This window comes from Myxine glutinosa, unplaced genomic scaffold (assembly GCF_964187855.1).
Source record: "Myxine glutinosa unplaced genomic scaffold, kmMyxGlut1.1 SCAFFOLD_352, whole genome shotgun sequence".
Lineage (NCBI taxonomy): Eukaryota > Metazoa > Chordata > Myxini > Myxiniformes > Myxinidae > Myxine > Myxine glutinosa.
The window spans coordinates 278,954-294,884 of record NW_027616465.1 but is presented as its reverse complement, the minus strand read 5'-3'; the positions used below and the strand labels follow the sequence as shown (position 1 = coordinate 294,884).

General features: G+C 43.9%; 1 protein-coding gene across 1 annotated transcript in view; it reads left to right on the top strand.

The window, feature by feature from the left end:
- The first annotated feature begins 9,295 nt into the window (after positions 1–9,295).
- LOC137433085 (uncharacterized) overlaps positions 9,296–15,931 on the top strand; it is a 67,902-nt gene continuing 61,266 nt past the window's right edge. The window contains exon 1 of the mRNA XM_078768756.1: positions 9,296–9,337. The gene's annotated coding sequence lies outside the window, so the exon portion shown is untranslated. The remainder of the gene's footprint in view (positions 9,338–15,931) is intronic.

Sequence of the window (15,931 nt, the reverse complement as noted above, 5' to 3'; positions counted from 1 at the left end):
TCCCTTATCGCAATGCACACCAACATAGACATTTAGACAGGCCCTTAGCGCAACATGAAATAATTCCCTTCCCTGACAAGGACTTCGGAAGAGAACCGGAAAAAGGAAACCAGGCCAGGACACCGCCGATGATGGCCACCGCCAGTTACACCTCCGACAGGCCTAGCCACATCGAGTGCCACGCGCTATGACCACGCTACAGGGAACGAGTGATGGGCAGCGTGGTCGGCGCGGACCTCCAGCCAACGAGCACGAGAGGCGCGAAGCTGGAAGGTCCGGTGGAAGGCGCTGATTGGGTGGCGCGCCAAGGCTGATGTCACCGGGGAGGTTATTTAAGGGCGTCCCGAACGCCATTTTTGTCTCTTCTTCTTCGTGCTTGGACATCATTCGCTCTTCTTGCTTGCCCTTGGAGATCCAGCAGTTCGTCTTGCACGTCCTTCCCTGGCTGTCTGGTGCTCTCTGCGCTTCCCTGCTTGGTCTTGAGAGGTCCCTGGTGGTCGTTGGCTCGCCGTCTGTGTGGTGCTTGGAGTGGTGCTTGGTGCTGTGGTGCTAGAGCGAGGGACCTCGTGGGTGCATCGGGGCCGAACGGAGCCATGTTGGACGGCAGACAAGACAAGACGAGGGACAGTTAAGGCGCACCACATTTACATTACACGACGAGACAATTATTTTCCTTTAATTCATTCCTGTGTCGGTTGCTGAATCTGGTGTGTGGGATCCCAAATATAGGATTTAGTTTATTCGCATTCCTTGTTATCGGGTCCGTGAATAAATCTCTATTTTTGTACTATGAATTTGGTTTGTTGAGTTCATTAATTCCCTGCAGGGGTGGGATGAAGTGGGTGGTGGTGCACAAGGGGGAGGGGGATTATGGGGATTATGGGTGTGGTTTGTGTGGGCGTGGTTTGTGGGTGGAGACAAAAAAGGGGGCAGTCAATTTTTTGAAAATTATTTATTTATTTATTTATCATCTTTGTCTTTTGTATGAATAAATGTGAATAAATAACTAAATTCCTGTGAATAAAATGAACACAAGATTTCTTCTCCCTTTAAATCACATAATTTGTAAGTCCAAGGAACTGTATCCATTACATCAACGATTTAAAAAAGTTAATTCGTCCATCTCTTTGCATAACCCTTCTCAAAATGGCTTCTCCATCTGTATATTCTTACAATATCACCAACTTTGAACTTGGTTTTTCTCAAACGAATTTCCTTTTCATATTCTAATTTTGTAAATGTTTCCGATGGTTTTGATTTTGTTGTTGAATGAACTGTATTATTGTAATTATCTACAATGTCCTAAATTAAAGATACCCATTGTTGAGAACCGAGTTGTGTGAATTTTTTTATATAATCTCTCTTTCAAAGCGCGATTAAAATGCTCAATAACAACTGCCTTTCCTTCATTAAAGGTGCTGGATAATGTAATACCATTATCTTTAAGAAATTTCATCAATGTTTTGTTGTGGAACTCTGTTCCCTCATCAGTCCATAACTTCTTTGGTTTTCTTTTGCTTTTACTAAATATTTCACTGAAAGCTAACATAAGAGTATTACCCCTTTTGTTTTTCAAAGGAACAACCCGTGCATATCTACTCCTCAAATCAATAACGGTTAAAGCATACTTGTATCCCTTATCATTATTTAGTTCAATTAAATCAGCGGATCAGATGTAATCAACACCTTTGGAATAAACTCTCCTTCTTTTAAACTTTGTGATTATCGGTTTACGTAATTCGTCAGCTAAAACTATTTGCTCCTCAGTGTTGATGACATCATTAGAGTTTAATAGTTTTTTTGATAACTATGCCCAAGTCTTAATTTTGCATTTATCAATTTTTTCAGGATAAATCTATCAACTTCCTCTCTCAACGTTGGATTTTATATCAAAGACAAATTACACAACATTTCACTGTCGGCATCATGTTTTTCATCCAACGTAGTGCTGTTCCCATAATCAATATCGTGTTTCATACACACTTCATCAACACTATTTATAGGTTTGCAGCATTACATGGGAGCAGCATAACATTAATTATGTAAAACAAATTTCGAATATTCGAGCCAGACATCTCCATTGCATCGTTTTGTCTTTACACGATCAAGGCTCATAGTAGGTGATGGAGGTTATGTACCAACTGGGGCTACAGTTGGATTCAGCAAGAGAATGAGGGGAGGAAACGAACCTGCAAGGTAGAGCACGGTGCCTGGTTGGGGTTAAGGGTGCTTCCTGCACAAGATGGGGAGGGGCAGAGGACTGAGAGAGCAAGGGGGAGCAACACTGGAGAAAAGGTGGTAACAAGCAAATACCTGTCTGTGATGTTAAATCAACAACAGACCTTGCCTAGTGCTTCAACCTCACAGGGAGAAATTTCAATGATTATGAGAGCTTGAGATTCCATGGAATCCAGGACATGCAGATGTGATGCTGCTCCTTGATTGGACCATTTCTTGTGTTCATTCTGACCAATGATGGTCCACATGATAATGCAGTACTGCAGTAGGATGTTCAATGCGTGAGAGTACATACATCATTTCTGCAGCAATTTCTATATGTAACCTATTTGGTTCCAGGTCAGCGACTGCTGTTCTTCTTAGATTTGATGAACTAGTGGGGTCACCCATGGGAATCTTGCGATCGGTGCAGCCGTTTGTGCGGCACCCAGGAAAATAAAGTTATGCGAGAGTCCAAACCTGAAAATGCTTGAGACCAAAGCTGAAATTGGTAAAACAATATAGCCTATTTTACTCCAGGTGGTCCCAGGATTAACCACCCAAAATTTCGTTGTGATCGGTTCAGCCGTTTTTGGGGTACCTGGGAATGGACGGACAGACAGACAGACAGACGGACGGATATTTGGTGAATTATAGTAAGATTAGACATGAAAACAAATCCAGGTTCAAACTCTTCAAAAGAAAGCTGTGAAGTCATGGATGTAACACATGATTGTCACCCCAGGATTGTGAAGATGAGGTCACACAGAACGTCCAGTGGGAATAATCAAATCCTGATTTCAGCAACTTCAGGAGGTAAACTTAAGAGACAAAGCTGTCTGGTCTCCTGTTCAAATAGCGCAACACGCCAAAATCGACAACAGGTGTAGCTCCGTCCGAGTAGTTGATGAAACGACACCTGAGATCGGAGCTTGACAATCTCAAACCGGATGTGTCATCAAACGTCTATCAGATCCGACTTAATAAAAAGGCGGTGCGCGATAAGTCGTCCAACAGTCGTTCTATCAACATCGGAGATCCAGTATTTGCCCACAATTTCGGCGCGGGTGCGACCTGGTTACCGGGGGACGTCATCGGGAAGCCAGGTCCACTGTCCACATGGGTCACCTGAACGATGGCAGCGAAATACGTCGACATCAGGACAGTTTTATCACAGCCATGACAACAGTTCAACGCCACCACTACCGGAGATCGTTGCGGCCGCTCCAACGCTCCACTCGTCGTGGAGACCGGAAGGATCACCTCGGACTCTGTATCCACCTTACCACCGCGACGCTCAATGAGAGAAAAACACCTGACCGTTTAATGGTCTATCACCTGAGGTGGTGGTGCACTACCTACCTGAAGCCTTGGAGTGGGAAAGAACGACTTCTGGAAGGTGCACACTGCACAGCAACGCAATGACGATGACGTAGTTGATTTTCATTGGTTAATTTGCTGTGCTTCGTCACATACGGTTTTGAGATGATAACGGATAAGTGGAATCCCATCCAATCCACTTTATACACCCTAACAGCATGATCCGGATCCAGTGAAACCAAACTCTATTCCATTTTTTAAAATCATGTAAACCACGATGTGATCCGATACTGTTTTTGTGGTTGGAACAAGCTTTTTAAAATGAGTTCATGCTCAAAAAGGATGCAGTGTACATTTATCATTTTCAGATATCATATATTAATATTTCACGAATTCATCACCATTAATTATTTATAATAATAGGCTGTGTGTATGTCCGTCTCCTCTATAACTCCAAAACGATGAAAACTTGTGGCCCCAAGCTTTGCATGCTTACTCATCGACCTCCAAGGGATTGCGTGAATGAAAAATGGGTGTTTGGGTGTTTTAAAAAATAATTTATGCTAACAGGCTTACCTTTGGTCAGCCTGCATTCAGGTCACTCAGCTTGGGATCTTAATTTAACAGGCTTACCTTTGGTCAGCCCACAATCAGGTCACTCTGCTTGGGGTCTTAATTTAACAGCCTTACCTTTGGTCAGCCTGCATTCAGGTCGCTCAGCGCTTAAGTTATGTTATTAAGTATTGTCTGTTAAGTTATTATCTTGAGTTGCTGTTATTGTCATCTTTTCTCCCTCACTTCTCTCCCCCTCTCCCCTCTCTCTCCTCACCCCACCCCACCCCTCTCCTTCTCTTTCTCTTTCCCTCACACCAACCCTCCCGCCCGGAGTGTAGCGACATGTGGTGAGTTTCACTCCCCCATCCTTTCTCCCTGCTCTCTCTGTCTCCCCCATGCCTTTTTCCCTCGCCCTCCCTTCCCCTACCTCCCTTCCTTCCCCTCCCCCTCCTTCCCCCCTTCCTTCCCCTCCCCCTCCTTCCCCTCCCCCCTTCTACTCCTTCCCCTCCCACCCCTCCACCACCCTCTCACCCTCCCCTCCTTTATCCTCCTTCCACCTCCCTCTCCCCCTCACCTTCCCCTTTCCCTCATGTCCCCCCTACCCTCCTCACACAACGCCACCCTCCTGGAGTGTACAGTATATAGTGACGTGGTAAGGCTCACTCTCTTCCCCTTCTTTCTCCCTCCCTTCCCCCTCACCCTCCACCCCTTCCCCCTCACCCTCCACCCCTTCCCATGTCCTCCCCACTGCTCTGTCCCCCTCATATCCCATCTGCTTACCCGGGCACTTCAGGGGGGAGGGGGGAGCATAGATTTTCAAGTGCTGTGCTGCGCTGGGCAGAGATTAAAAAAAAAAAAAAAAAAGAGTCAGGGAAATTCCCCCTTCCCCTGCTCCTCCTCCCCCCTTCCCCTGCTCCTCCTCCTCCCTTAATAATAATAATAATAATAATAATAATGCATTTATTTTATATAGCGCTTTTCAGGAAGCCCAAAGACGCTTTGACAGAGTGCAAAACATAATGCATAGCAAAACATAAAAACAATTGCAAAAAAAGAAGAATCAATAGGGAAATATTCAAAGCACAAAGGAGGGAGAAGGAGAGGAGATAGTCTGGGGTTAGATGCTGTGGGTTAAATGTTGAATGCAGTGTTGAACAGGTGGGTCTTGAGTGATGTTTTGAATGTGGTGAGTGAGGAGGAGGAGTCTCTGATGGTGTGAGGTAGCGAGTTCCAGAGGGTGGGAGCAGCGATGGAGAAGGCCCTGTCCCCCCAGGATCTAAATTTGGTCCGGATGGGGGGGTCAGGAGGTTGGTACCAGCAGAGCGGAGGTTGCGGGTGGGAGTGTGTCTGGAGAGGAGGTCAGCCAGGTAGGATGGGGCCAGGTTATGGAGGCCTTCCTTCCTTCCACACAAGGGCCTTCCCCTGCTCCTCCTCCCCCCCCCTTCCCCAGCTCCTCCTTCCCACATGTTAAATTGCACCATGTCTGCACCTGATAGGTTCTGTTCATATTGGGATCAATTGAACAGCATGAGAGAAGGGGGAAGGCTTATACCTGGAAGTGCATTCCTATTTCGCACCCCAGTACCATTGGTGCTGATAAAGGATTAATCAGTGATTGAGACACACTCATGCCCTGCACCCCAAAGATTGAAAACCAAAGGATTCAACACGGTGAAGATGAACTGATGTTCAATTCAATGAGAATGTAATTGGCCTTGATATGCAAACCGTTTCCTATCAAACAAACCCTTTTGGAGTCTGCGTTTGTGCCCATGGACACCTGGGGTTCACTTATTGCTGGTCTGGAGAGGGTTGGGAGGAAAACAAGTGGATCAGGGTCTCTGTTCAATTCCAGAAGTTATCATCAGAGGCTATTACTGTATTCGGATTAATGCTCACTCAGTCACTCTCCTTCCAATGCCAGTGGAAACCACTTTTCGCACTTGTGATAGTGTTGCAAAACCACTTTTCGCACTTGTGCTGGCATTGAAAACCACTTTCCGCACTCGTGCTGCTGTTGTAAACCACTTTTCGCACTTGTGCTGGCATCGAAAACCACTTTCTGCACTCGTGCTGCTATTGTAAACCACTTTTCGCACTTGTGTTAGTGTTGGCAAAACCATTTTCCACACTTGCGCTTGTGTTGAAAACCACAACTCCCATTTGTCTGAGTGTTGCAGAACCAATTTCCACATGTGTGCTGGCATTGAAAACCAATTTTCACATGTGTGCTGGCATTGAAAACCACTTTCCGCACTTGTGCTAGTGTTGAAAACCACTTTTCACAATTGGGTTAGTGTTGCAAAACCACTTTCCGCACTTGTGCTAGTGTTGAAAACCACTTTTCACAATTGGGTTAGTGTTGCAAAACCACTTATCGCATTTGTGTTAGTGTTGCAAAACCACTTTCTGCACTTGAGCTAGTGTTGCAGAACCACTTTTCGCACTTGTGTTAGTGTTGCAAAACCACTTTTCGCACTTGTGTTAGTGTTGCAAAACCATTTTCCGCACTTGTGCTGGTGTTGAAAACCACTTTTTGCACTTGTGTTAGAACTCTACAACCCCTCACACTCCTCTACAACCCCTCACACTCCTCTACAACCCCTCACACTCCTCTACAACCCCTCACACTCCTCTACAACCCCTCACACTCCTCTACAACCCCTCACACTCCTCTACAACCCCTCACACTCCTCTACAACCCCTCACACTCCTCTACAACCCCTCACACTCCTCTACAACCCCTCACACTCCTCTACAACCCCTCACACTCCTCTACAACCCCTCCCACTCCTCTACAACCCCTCACACTCCTCTACAACCCCTCACACTCCTCTACAACCCCTCACACTCCTCTACAACCCCTCACACTCCTCTACAACCCCTCACACTCCTCTACAACCCCTCACTCTCCTCTACAACCCCTCACACTCGTCTACAACCCCTCACACTCCTCTACAACCCCTCACACTCCTCTCCAACCCCTCGCTCCTCACTCTACAACCCCTCGCTCCTCACTCTCCAACCCCTCGCTCCTCACTCTCCAACCCCTCGCTCCTCACTCTCCAACCCCTCGCTCCTCACTCTACAACCCCTCGCTCCTCACTCTACAACCCCTAGCACCTCGCTCTCCAACCCCTCGCTCCTCTCCAACCCTCCTCACTCTACAACCCCTAGCACCTCGCTCTCCAACCCCTCGCTCCTCTCCAACCCTCCTCACCGTTGTTGCAGCAGCATCCTGTGCGGTTCTCCCGTCTCGTGCGGTCTCTGTGCGGTTCTTGCTACATCCTGTTCAAGTCTGCATTGACGTTCGTCGATGGACTCGTTCGCCCGTCTCATTCGTTTTCTTGCTGCATCCTGTTCAAGTCTGCGTTCTTCATCGACCGTCGCATTCATTTTGTAAATGGAAGTTTCCACGCTACGCATGAATTGTCACGATCCTCAAGAAGAAGTGTCTCGTAATCATCAAATGACAAGTAAATTACATTGTGAAAATTAAAGATTTCAAATAAACCTATTTAAAGTGAATGCGCACATAACGAATAAAAAAAAACGAAGAAATATCTCTCGGTAATTTCCTGAAACATATTTTACTTCCGGATAATAATGTTGAATGGAATAAGAAAGAACGGAGAGATATATGTCCTTTTTGTGCCGACTGTCATAAAACGTAAAAGTAATAAATGTTAACGGAAAAGAAAAAGCGAATTTTAAAAATATGTCGACATTTTCCCCGACTGTTATTTTAGGCGGTGTATTTTCGTGTATCAATATGGCGCGATTTTTATAAATATATCTCGGCAATTTCCCGTGTGTGCGTGAATATTCTCAATTATTTCTGACGTGAGGGTCATGATAAAATCGTGAGGGTGACTCTCAATGAATGGGCTTTATTTTACACTTTACAGGTCTTTGAGAAATCATTTCGTTCGAAAACGGAAACTTTCATGGGATTTTAGGAGTCGCGGAAGGCGAGAGAACGAGGCCATTCGTAGGGTTCGAAGATGGTTTATTGTAACAGCAAGATCCAGCACACTAAACTCGAACGGAGTTTCGTGTGCTGGATTGTTTAGTTTGCCTCGTGTCCAACAACGTGTCCAGCGTGCGTAAGCGAAGGACCGAATTCTAATTTGATGTGTGGGTGCCACTAGGCATATGGAAGAACCCTATTGAAAATTAGGTCGCCACGTCAAAATCCAAGATGGCCGCCGCGATGTATGTCTGAACCTTGTGAGCGGAATATCTTGAAAAATAAGCGAAGTACCAACTTCTAATCTGCTGTGTGGGTGTATCTAGGCAGAATTAATACACAAAAGGTGAAAGTTGAAAAATGCCACAAGTTATCTATCTTTTGTGCAAAGCCAACTGGCCGAGAGATGATGGCATCAGAGATTTCCTGCCCAAATTCCTGCTGTTCTTGTATATTATCCATTATCCCATCGACTTTATCAATATCCGTGCATGCGAGAGCAAAAAGATAATAAAACCCGTGTGTGTTTTTCCTCCATAACGCCAAAACATGTCCATTTCCATACGCACATATCCTTGTGGACATTCTCCCACGCCTTTGGAGCAAACTCCAGGGAGCGAAGCGCCGCATTCTGTAAGGACTCCCGTTGATATTCAATTTTTGTAAGGGCCCCATCAATTTGCTGAAGTCGATTTTCCTAGCGCTTCTGCCGCTTCAACGCAAGCAAAGCTACTGCAAGGGAGAAAAACAAAACAAAACAAGTTTGCTCGTTTGTTTTTGGAGTGTGTGTGAGGCCGCGTCGTCATGGTGACCTGCCTACACGTCGCGCTACGCGCGTTCCCGCCCACAGTTCTCCCCATGTCCCTGCTCTCAAATGTTGTGTTTGTGTGCTTCCCATTCTCTCCCCATCTTGTCTACCGCTCCTCTTATTATATACTTTGTGTGTCTGTCTGATTTTTTTGTGTGATAAATGGTAGCTCTTTCATGAGCCTCGATTCTGTAAAAAAAAAAAAAAAAACCAAAAAAAAAAACGGAAGTCAGCACGCTTATATAAAGCCAAAAGCCCTCTTCGGAGGGCGTGGCTCCGGCAACCGCGCGTGCGTCACGTCCGCACAACCACAAGTCCAACAGGCCCGTGCACTATTAAAAAGAAAACATGTTGTGGCGTTCAGGCAGAAAAGGGTTGCAGAATGAGTGAAAAGCGGAAATCGCTGTTTCTTTGAGGAGATTGGGGGCTGAGGCGGCGAACTCAACAAATTAGTGGGAAAGGACAAGGTACGTCAGAACGAGACGCGGGAACGGGACAAAAAAACGATTGAGATCAGCAAAAGATGTGGAACGATTTTATAACGATTGTAAAACATCACCAGTTGTTTTAATGTAAAATGTTAATTTTTAAAATGGAGTCTCCACACCTATTTTTACATTGAAGGGATATTATTGATGTTTTACGTCATAGAGTTCAACTTGAGTAGATAATTTATTTAAATAATACGATTCTTTGAGGTTGGGATATAATTTATTTGTTTGAAGGTTCAGAGTTAAATTTGTAATATGTTTCTGAACATCGATATTCCCGTGAGCAGCACTTCTTAAATCCAGTAATCCTAAATCAGAAATGTGAACGTCGGGCTCCTAGTCCTAGTTTTTGGGTAGGCCCGAGTTGTGACCCTGGTCTGCCCACAAGGCATTTGATGTGAAAACGTGTTTTTGGGGACTTTCGAAGAGGAAGAATGATTTATTAGAACTCGTGGTCCATCTGGGCCAACACTTCGAGCTACGTCGACGAACGCACCTGATCGTAGATCTACTGTAGTCTATATACCTCACAAGGAATAATAGCAGGACCCTTGCTACAGCTTCCATGGAGTTCTTACAAGGCGTTTTTTGTGGCGTTTTCCATAGCCGCTTCTCATTACAAAAGTAACAAGAAAGAGAAACGTGCTTTCAGTGGTTGTTAAGGCTTTTGGGTTAAAACAAATATGGCGACCGAACCACGTGATATATGACGTCATCATTTTTTTCCCTCCAATTTATCCATAGTTGACGATCAAGAAATTTCATCTTGATTGGATGAAGTTTTGTACTTGTCGAATTATGACATCATGAAGGAGGAACCTATGACATCATCATTAACATATGTGATTCCCATGGAGAGTTCTTTACAATGAGGCATGTCTCAATTTTTACTCCCGCCAGGGAGTGATGGATTCGATCGTGTCCGTCCGTGTGTGTGTTCGTGTGTTTGTGAACAAGATATCTGGAAAAGTTCTGAACGGATTTGGATGAAAGTTGGTGGGATGATCGCCCTTGGGATAAGGAAGAATTGATTCGTTTTTGGTGAAGCTCAGGATATTATTCCGGATCCAGGAATTTTTTGAAGGATTTTTTACCATTGGAAGATAGGGCTCCAACTTGACCCACGGTGGTAGTTTGCGCTCTACTGAGTGGCGTTCTAGTTTTTCTATGCAGCGCTTTCGGAGATTAGTGGGGCGGCTTAGCCCAAATATTCAAAAGAATTGTGCATTTTGTGATACAAGCACCAAATTTGGCACAAATGTACATTAATATGTTGCGAACATTTTCAGATATTGGGCCACTTGAAATTCCGTAATTTTTTTTTTCAAATTTTTTCAAATTTCGTAATTTCAAATTTTTCGGGTGACACCGTCACAATTTCGGTCTTCGAGGCCGGCCGATAGGCAAAGTGTGACCGGAAGGGACGAGGTTCTCCTGACCACGTGGCCCTCGATCTGGGAAGCGAGAGGCGTTCCATTAGTGGACGCGCCCCTCACGCCCGACTTTTGGGCGGCCCCGGCAGGCCGTTTGTTTTGACGTTCCGTGACAGGCCCTGCACCCCCACCTCCGGGCCGACCGGAAGCTTGTGCTGAGTACATCATACCTGAACAACTCAGTGAGGCAGAACACAGCAGTGCACACCAGGGTGACCCCTTCAGTGCATAAACCAATTAACCTGTCCACTGCAGGGCATGCATATAGAAATGAAGTTATTTTCTGCATATAATAATAATATAAGTTCAGTTCTATATAACAATTTCTGTTTTCACCACTACCACTACAACTACCACTACTACAAGTTTTGTCTGGAATTTTGTGGACTAACAGACAAACAGACATACAGACAAGCTGGGATCAAAACATTACCTCCTTCCACCATTGAGTGTAGAGGTAAACATCATGGAAATTATATCATGCCCTAGATTTAATTCATGCTTACCCGTGTATTTGCTTCACTGGTTCACAAGGTCTTTTGCATACATGTAATTCAGACTCTCGTCTTCATTGCTGACCACACAATGTTCGCAACATATTAATGTACATTTGTGCCAAATTTGGTGCTTGTATCACAAAATGCACAATTCTTTTGAATATTTGGGCTAAGCCACCCCACTATATCGGCCGGCCTCGAAGACCGAAATTGTGACGGTGTCACCCGAAAAATTTGAAATTACGAAATTTGAAAAAATTTGAAAAAAAAAATTACGGAATTTCAAGTGGCCCAATATCTGAAAATGTTCGCAACATATTAATGTACATTTGTGCCAAATTTGGTGCTTGTATCACAAAATGCACAACAGGTTTGCTATGCTGCTACACTAGATAGAGGTGCAACGTTTTTCAATTTTTCCAAGATTGTGCCCGTACCACGTGATTTATGGTGTCATAATTATCATTAAAAAAATGTACAATAGGAAGTGCACCTATGGTGAAATGTCCTGTCAATCGGACCAACGGTTGCAGAGAAAATCATATTTATTTTGTGCGGCAAACAAACTCATATATGAAGCTGCGAATATTCACCATATGTTATAAGCCCGGTTCGTCTATCACAAATGCAGATGCCATGAGTCGGTTTAAAAGCCGCGGATTCATTGTGACGTGCTTTAAAAGCCGTGGATTCATTGTGACGTGCTTTAAAAGCCGTGGATTCATTGTGACGTGCTTTAAAAGCCGCGGATTCATTGTGACATGCTTTAAAAGCCGTGGATTCATTGTGACGTGCTTTAAAAGCCGTGGATTCATTGTGACGTGCTTTAAAAGCCGTGGATTCATTGTGACGTGCTTTAAAAGCCGTGGATTCATTGTGACGTGCTTTAAAAGCCGCGGATTCATTGTGACGTGCTTTAAAAGCCGCGGATTCATTGTGACGTGCTTTAAAAGCCGCGGATTCATTGTGACGTGCTTTAAAAGCCGCGGATTCATTGTGACGTGCTTTAAAAGCCGTGGATTCATTGTGACGTGCTTTAAAAGCCGTGGATTCATTGTGACGTGCTTTAAAAGCCGTGGAATCATTGTGACGTGCTTTAAAAGCCGTGGATTCATTGTGACGTGCTTTAAAAGCCGCGGATTCATTGTGACGTGCTTTCAAAGCCGTGGATTCATTGTGACGTGCTTTCAAAGCCGTGGATTCATTGTGACGTGCTTTAAAAGCCGCGGATTCATTGTGACGTGCTTTAAAAGCCGCGGATTCATTGTGACGTGCTTTAAAAGCCGTGGATTCATTGTGACGTGCTTTAAAAGCCGCGGATTCATTGTGACGTGCTTTAAAAGCCGTGGATTCATTGTGACGTGCTTTAAAAGCCGCGGATTCATTGTGACGTGCTTTAAAAGCCGTGGATTCATTGTGACGTGCTTTAAAAGCCGCAAAAGCTGGTATTTTATCACGAATTTTCGAACGACAGTGCAAACCGATTCTGATGGGTTTGGGTTTATTACCTGACACAGGTTTGTCGTCTGCAGATTCACTTGTGGAAGGTAATACGTTCACAAGTATGGATGTGGGAAAAGACTCACATCTCACAAGGTTGACATACATGGCGGCGGCCATCTTGGATTTTGACGTGGCGACCCAATTTTGAACAGCGTTCTTGCTTGTGCCTAGATACACCCACACACCAGATTAGAAGTTGGTACTTCGCTTATTTTTCAAGATATTCCGCTCACAAGGTTCAGACATACATCGCGGCGGCCATCTTGGATTTTGACGTGGCGACCTAATTTCCAATAGGGTTCTTCCCTATGCCTAGTGGCTGTGGCACCCACACATCAAATTAGAATTCGGTCCTTCGCTTACACACGCTGGACACGCTGGACACATTGCACCTCTATATCTCGGAAAGCGCTGAATAGAAAAAGATGATGATGATGTCATAGAATTTCAACAACGTCCGTTTATGCATTCTTGAGTTGTATTTAGAAAACCCTTGAACTTACGTTGGTGTCCGTCCATCCATCAATCTGTCCGTCCGTCTGTCCGTCCGCCCAAAATGTGTTGGTGCTCATATCTCAAGTACTATACATTGAGACTAGCTGAATATATACACAAAGAATTAAGTTAAGCACCCCTACACAACGAATTAAGGTAAGCACCCCCTAATATATATTCTTTGTGTATATGTATACATTGGCATATATTCTAAGGTATGTGAGATCAAATAATGATTGGTATGACATTAGTTATTGACGTTATTGACGTTATTGACGTCACTTACACGTTATTGACATTACACGTTATTGACGTTATTGACGTTATTGACGCAAAGATCGCTAGAGGTCTTCTCAGAACAATGACTGTACGTTAGAAAACATAAACGTCATCCACACTGTCCGTGATGGACCTATAGCTCCATACTTAAATTGAGGTGAAAATATGCCTAAAATTCCCAAAAAATTTCGCCTTAAATTATGCAGAATAAAATATTGAAAACGGCATGATTGTTATGTTTTTATGTGACCATAATATCACTTCTCCAGAAAATATAGCAATATCATGGGTATATTACACTGTTTTGACGACAACAAACTTGTAATGTGCGAGGTTGTAAAAAAACGGGGGGGGTGCTTAACTTAATTCTTTGTGTATACATCGGGCAGTAGGTCTGGTTAATGGCTTTCGAAACAAATTCCACCTAAGTGCTATCGTTTTTGCTTTATTATTAAATGTATATAAATATATAAACAAATAAATATATAAAATATATATACACACTGCTGGCGGACGGACGGACGGTGTGTGCTGGCAGCACATTTAATGTGCTGGCCCAATGGCCTAATGGATAAAGCACCAGACTCCCAAGCTGGGGGTTGTGGGTTCGAATCCCATCTGTGTTGAATATATTTTTCCCCTTACTCTTTCAAGTCTTTTATATCGTCTTGAATAATGAACAAATTAACATCTTGTACAATGACCAAATGCATTGTGTTCGTATTTAAAACGTAATTATTCTTAAACCTGAATTTCAGCGTCATTATGAGTATTGTACCACATCAAATTGCTTAAATTGTATGGAAATCAAGGGAGGCGCCCCTTCATTTTTTTGGGACGGTTTCTCTGAATGCAAATTTAATATGGAGACTGAAAATTTGTTTCTCGGTTTCTACTGGTATATACACTTTATACACCTTACAAATTTTTATTTATTTATTCTAACGTGCTGGCTCAATGGCCTAATGGATAAAGCCTAAAGGAATGAACTTTTCCAGAGCATTACTTGGTTCCTCCTCAGAACACAAGGGTAGTCCAGTGTGCACACGATATTTTTTTGAATGCCCCTTATTAGTCCCCTACCGGTGTACACCGGAGGGGACTATAGGTTTGCACTCCGTTTGTCAGTCAGTCTGTCTGTCTGTCTGTCAGTCCGTCATGCAAAGAACAGTTTTCCGGACTTTTTTTTCGAAACTCTTAATGCTCATGATTTCAAACTTGGTACATGGTTTCCTCATGTGAAGCTCCAGATCAAGTTCGAACTTCACGACATTCCTATCGTTTTTGACAAAGTTATGGCACTTTGAACTTTGGTAATTTCCCCAACAGTTTTCCGGACGACAGACTGCCGGTAGGGGACGTGTATTGCAGCGCAATACTCAGAATGCTTGTTTTGTATTGTTTGGCATTTTCTACAAGCTATGGAGCCCTGGTGTTGGGCTAGCGGCTAGGGTGCCGGCTTAGGATCCTAGGATCCTGGGTTCGAATCCCGGTCGATCGCTGAATTTAACGCCAGGGGGGTTGACTCAGCCTGTCATCCTTCCGAGGTCGGCTAATTGAGTACCAGTTCACTGGTAATTCCCTGTTTGTCGTTAAAGGCGGCAAAAAGGGTTGGCGTCAGGAAGGGCATCCGGCCGTAAAACATTGCTTCAAAAAGGGGACCGAAAAACAACAACAACCACGGTCCCCGAAAAAGGCCAACCCCCGCTTGCGGGGAAAAAATGGCCTCTAAAGGTGGTTTTTTATGGAATGTCCCTTGTTTTCTATACTTTGCCACATGGCACATATCCTTATATAAAGGGGCCTTTTCTATGCCCCTTGCATTTTACCCAATAATTACCATTATCAAATTATACTAATGTTGTTATTGTTGTTAATGTTATTCATATTAATGAATTATGCTTTGTTAATGTTGTCATTGTTTTTATTACCCTCGCCAGAGGAGAGGGTATTGCATTCGAGTCCGTTTGTTTGTCTGTCTGTTTGTTTGTCTGTTTGTCCGCACAGAATAAATATGATTTTGTCTCCAACCGTTGGTTCGATTGACAGGAAATTTTCACCATAGAATTGCAACTCCACCTGTTGAATTTTTTAATGATAATTATGTCAAAGGTTACGTGGTTTGGCCGCCATCTTGGAAAAATCAAAAAACTTTGCACCTCTATATCTCGGAAAGCGCTGAATAGAAAAAGATGAGACATGGCTCATTGTAAAGAACTCTCCATGGGGAATAAAATATGTTAATGATGATGTCATAGGTGCCTCCATTATGACGTCAAAATTCGACAAGTACAAAACTTCATCCAATCAAGATGAAATTTATTGAGCGCCATGTCAGCATAAACTGGTGGAGAGAAATAATA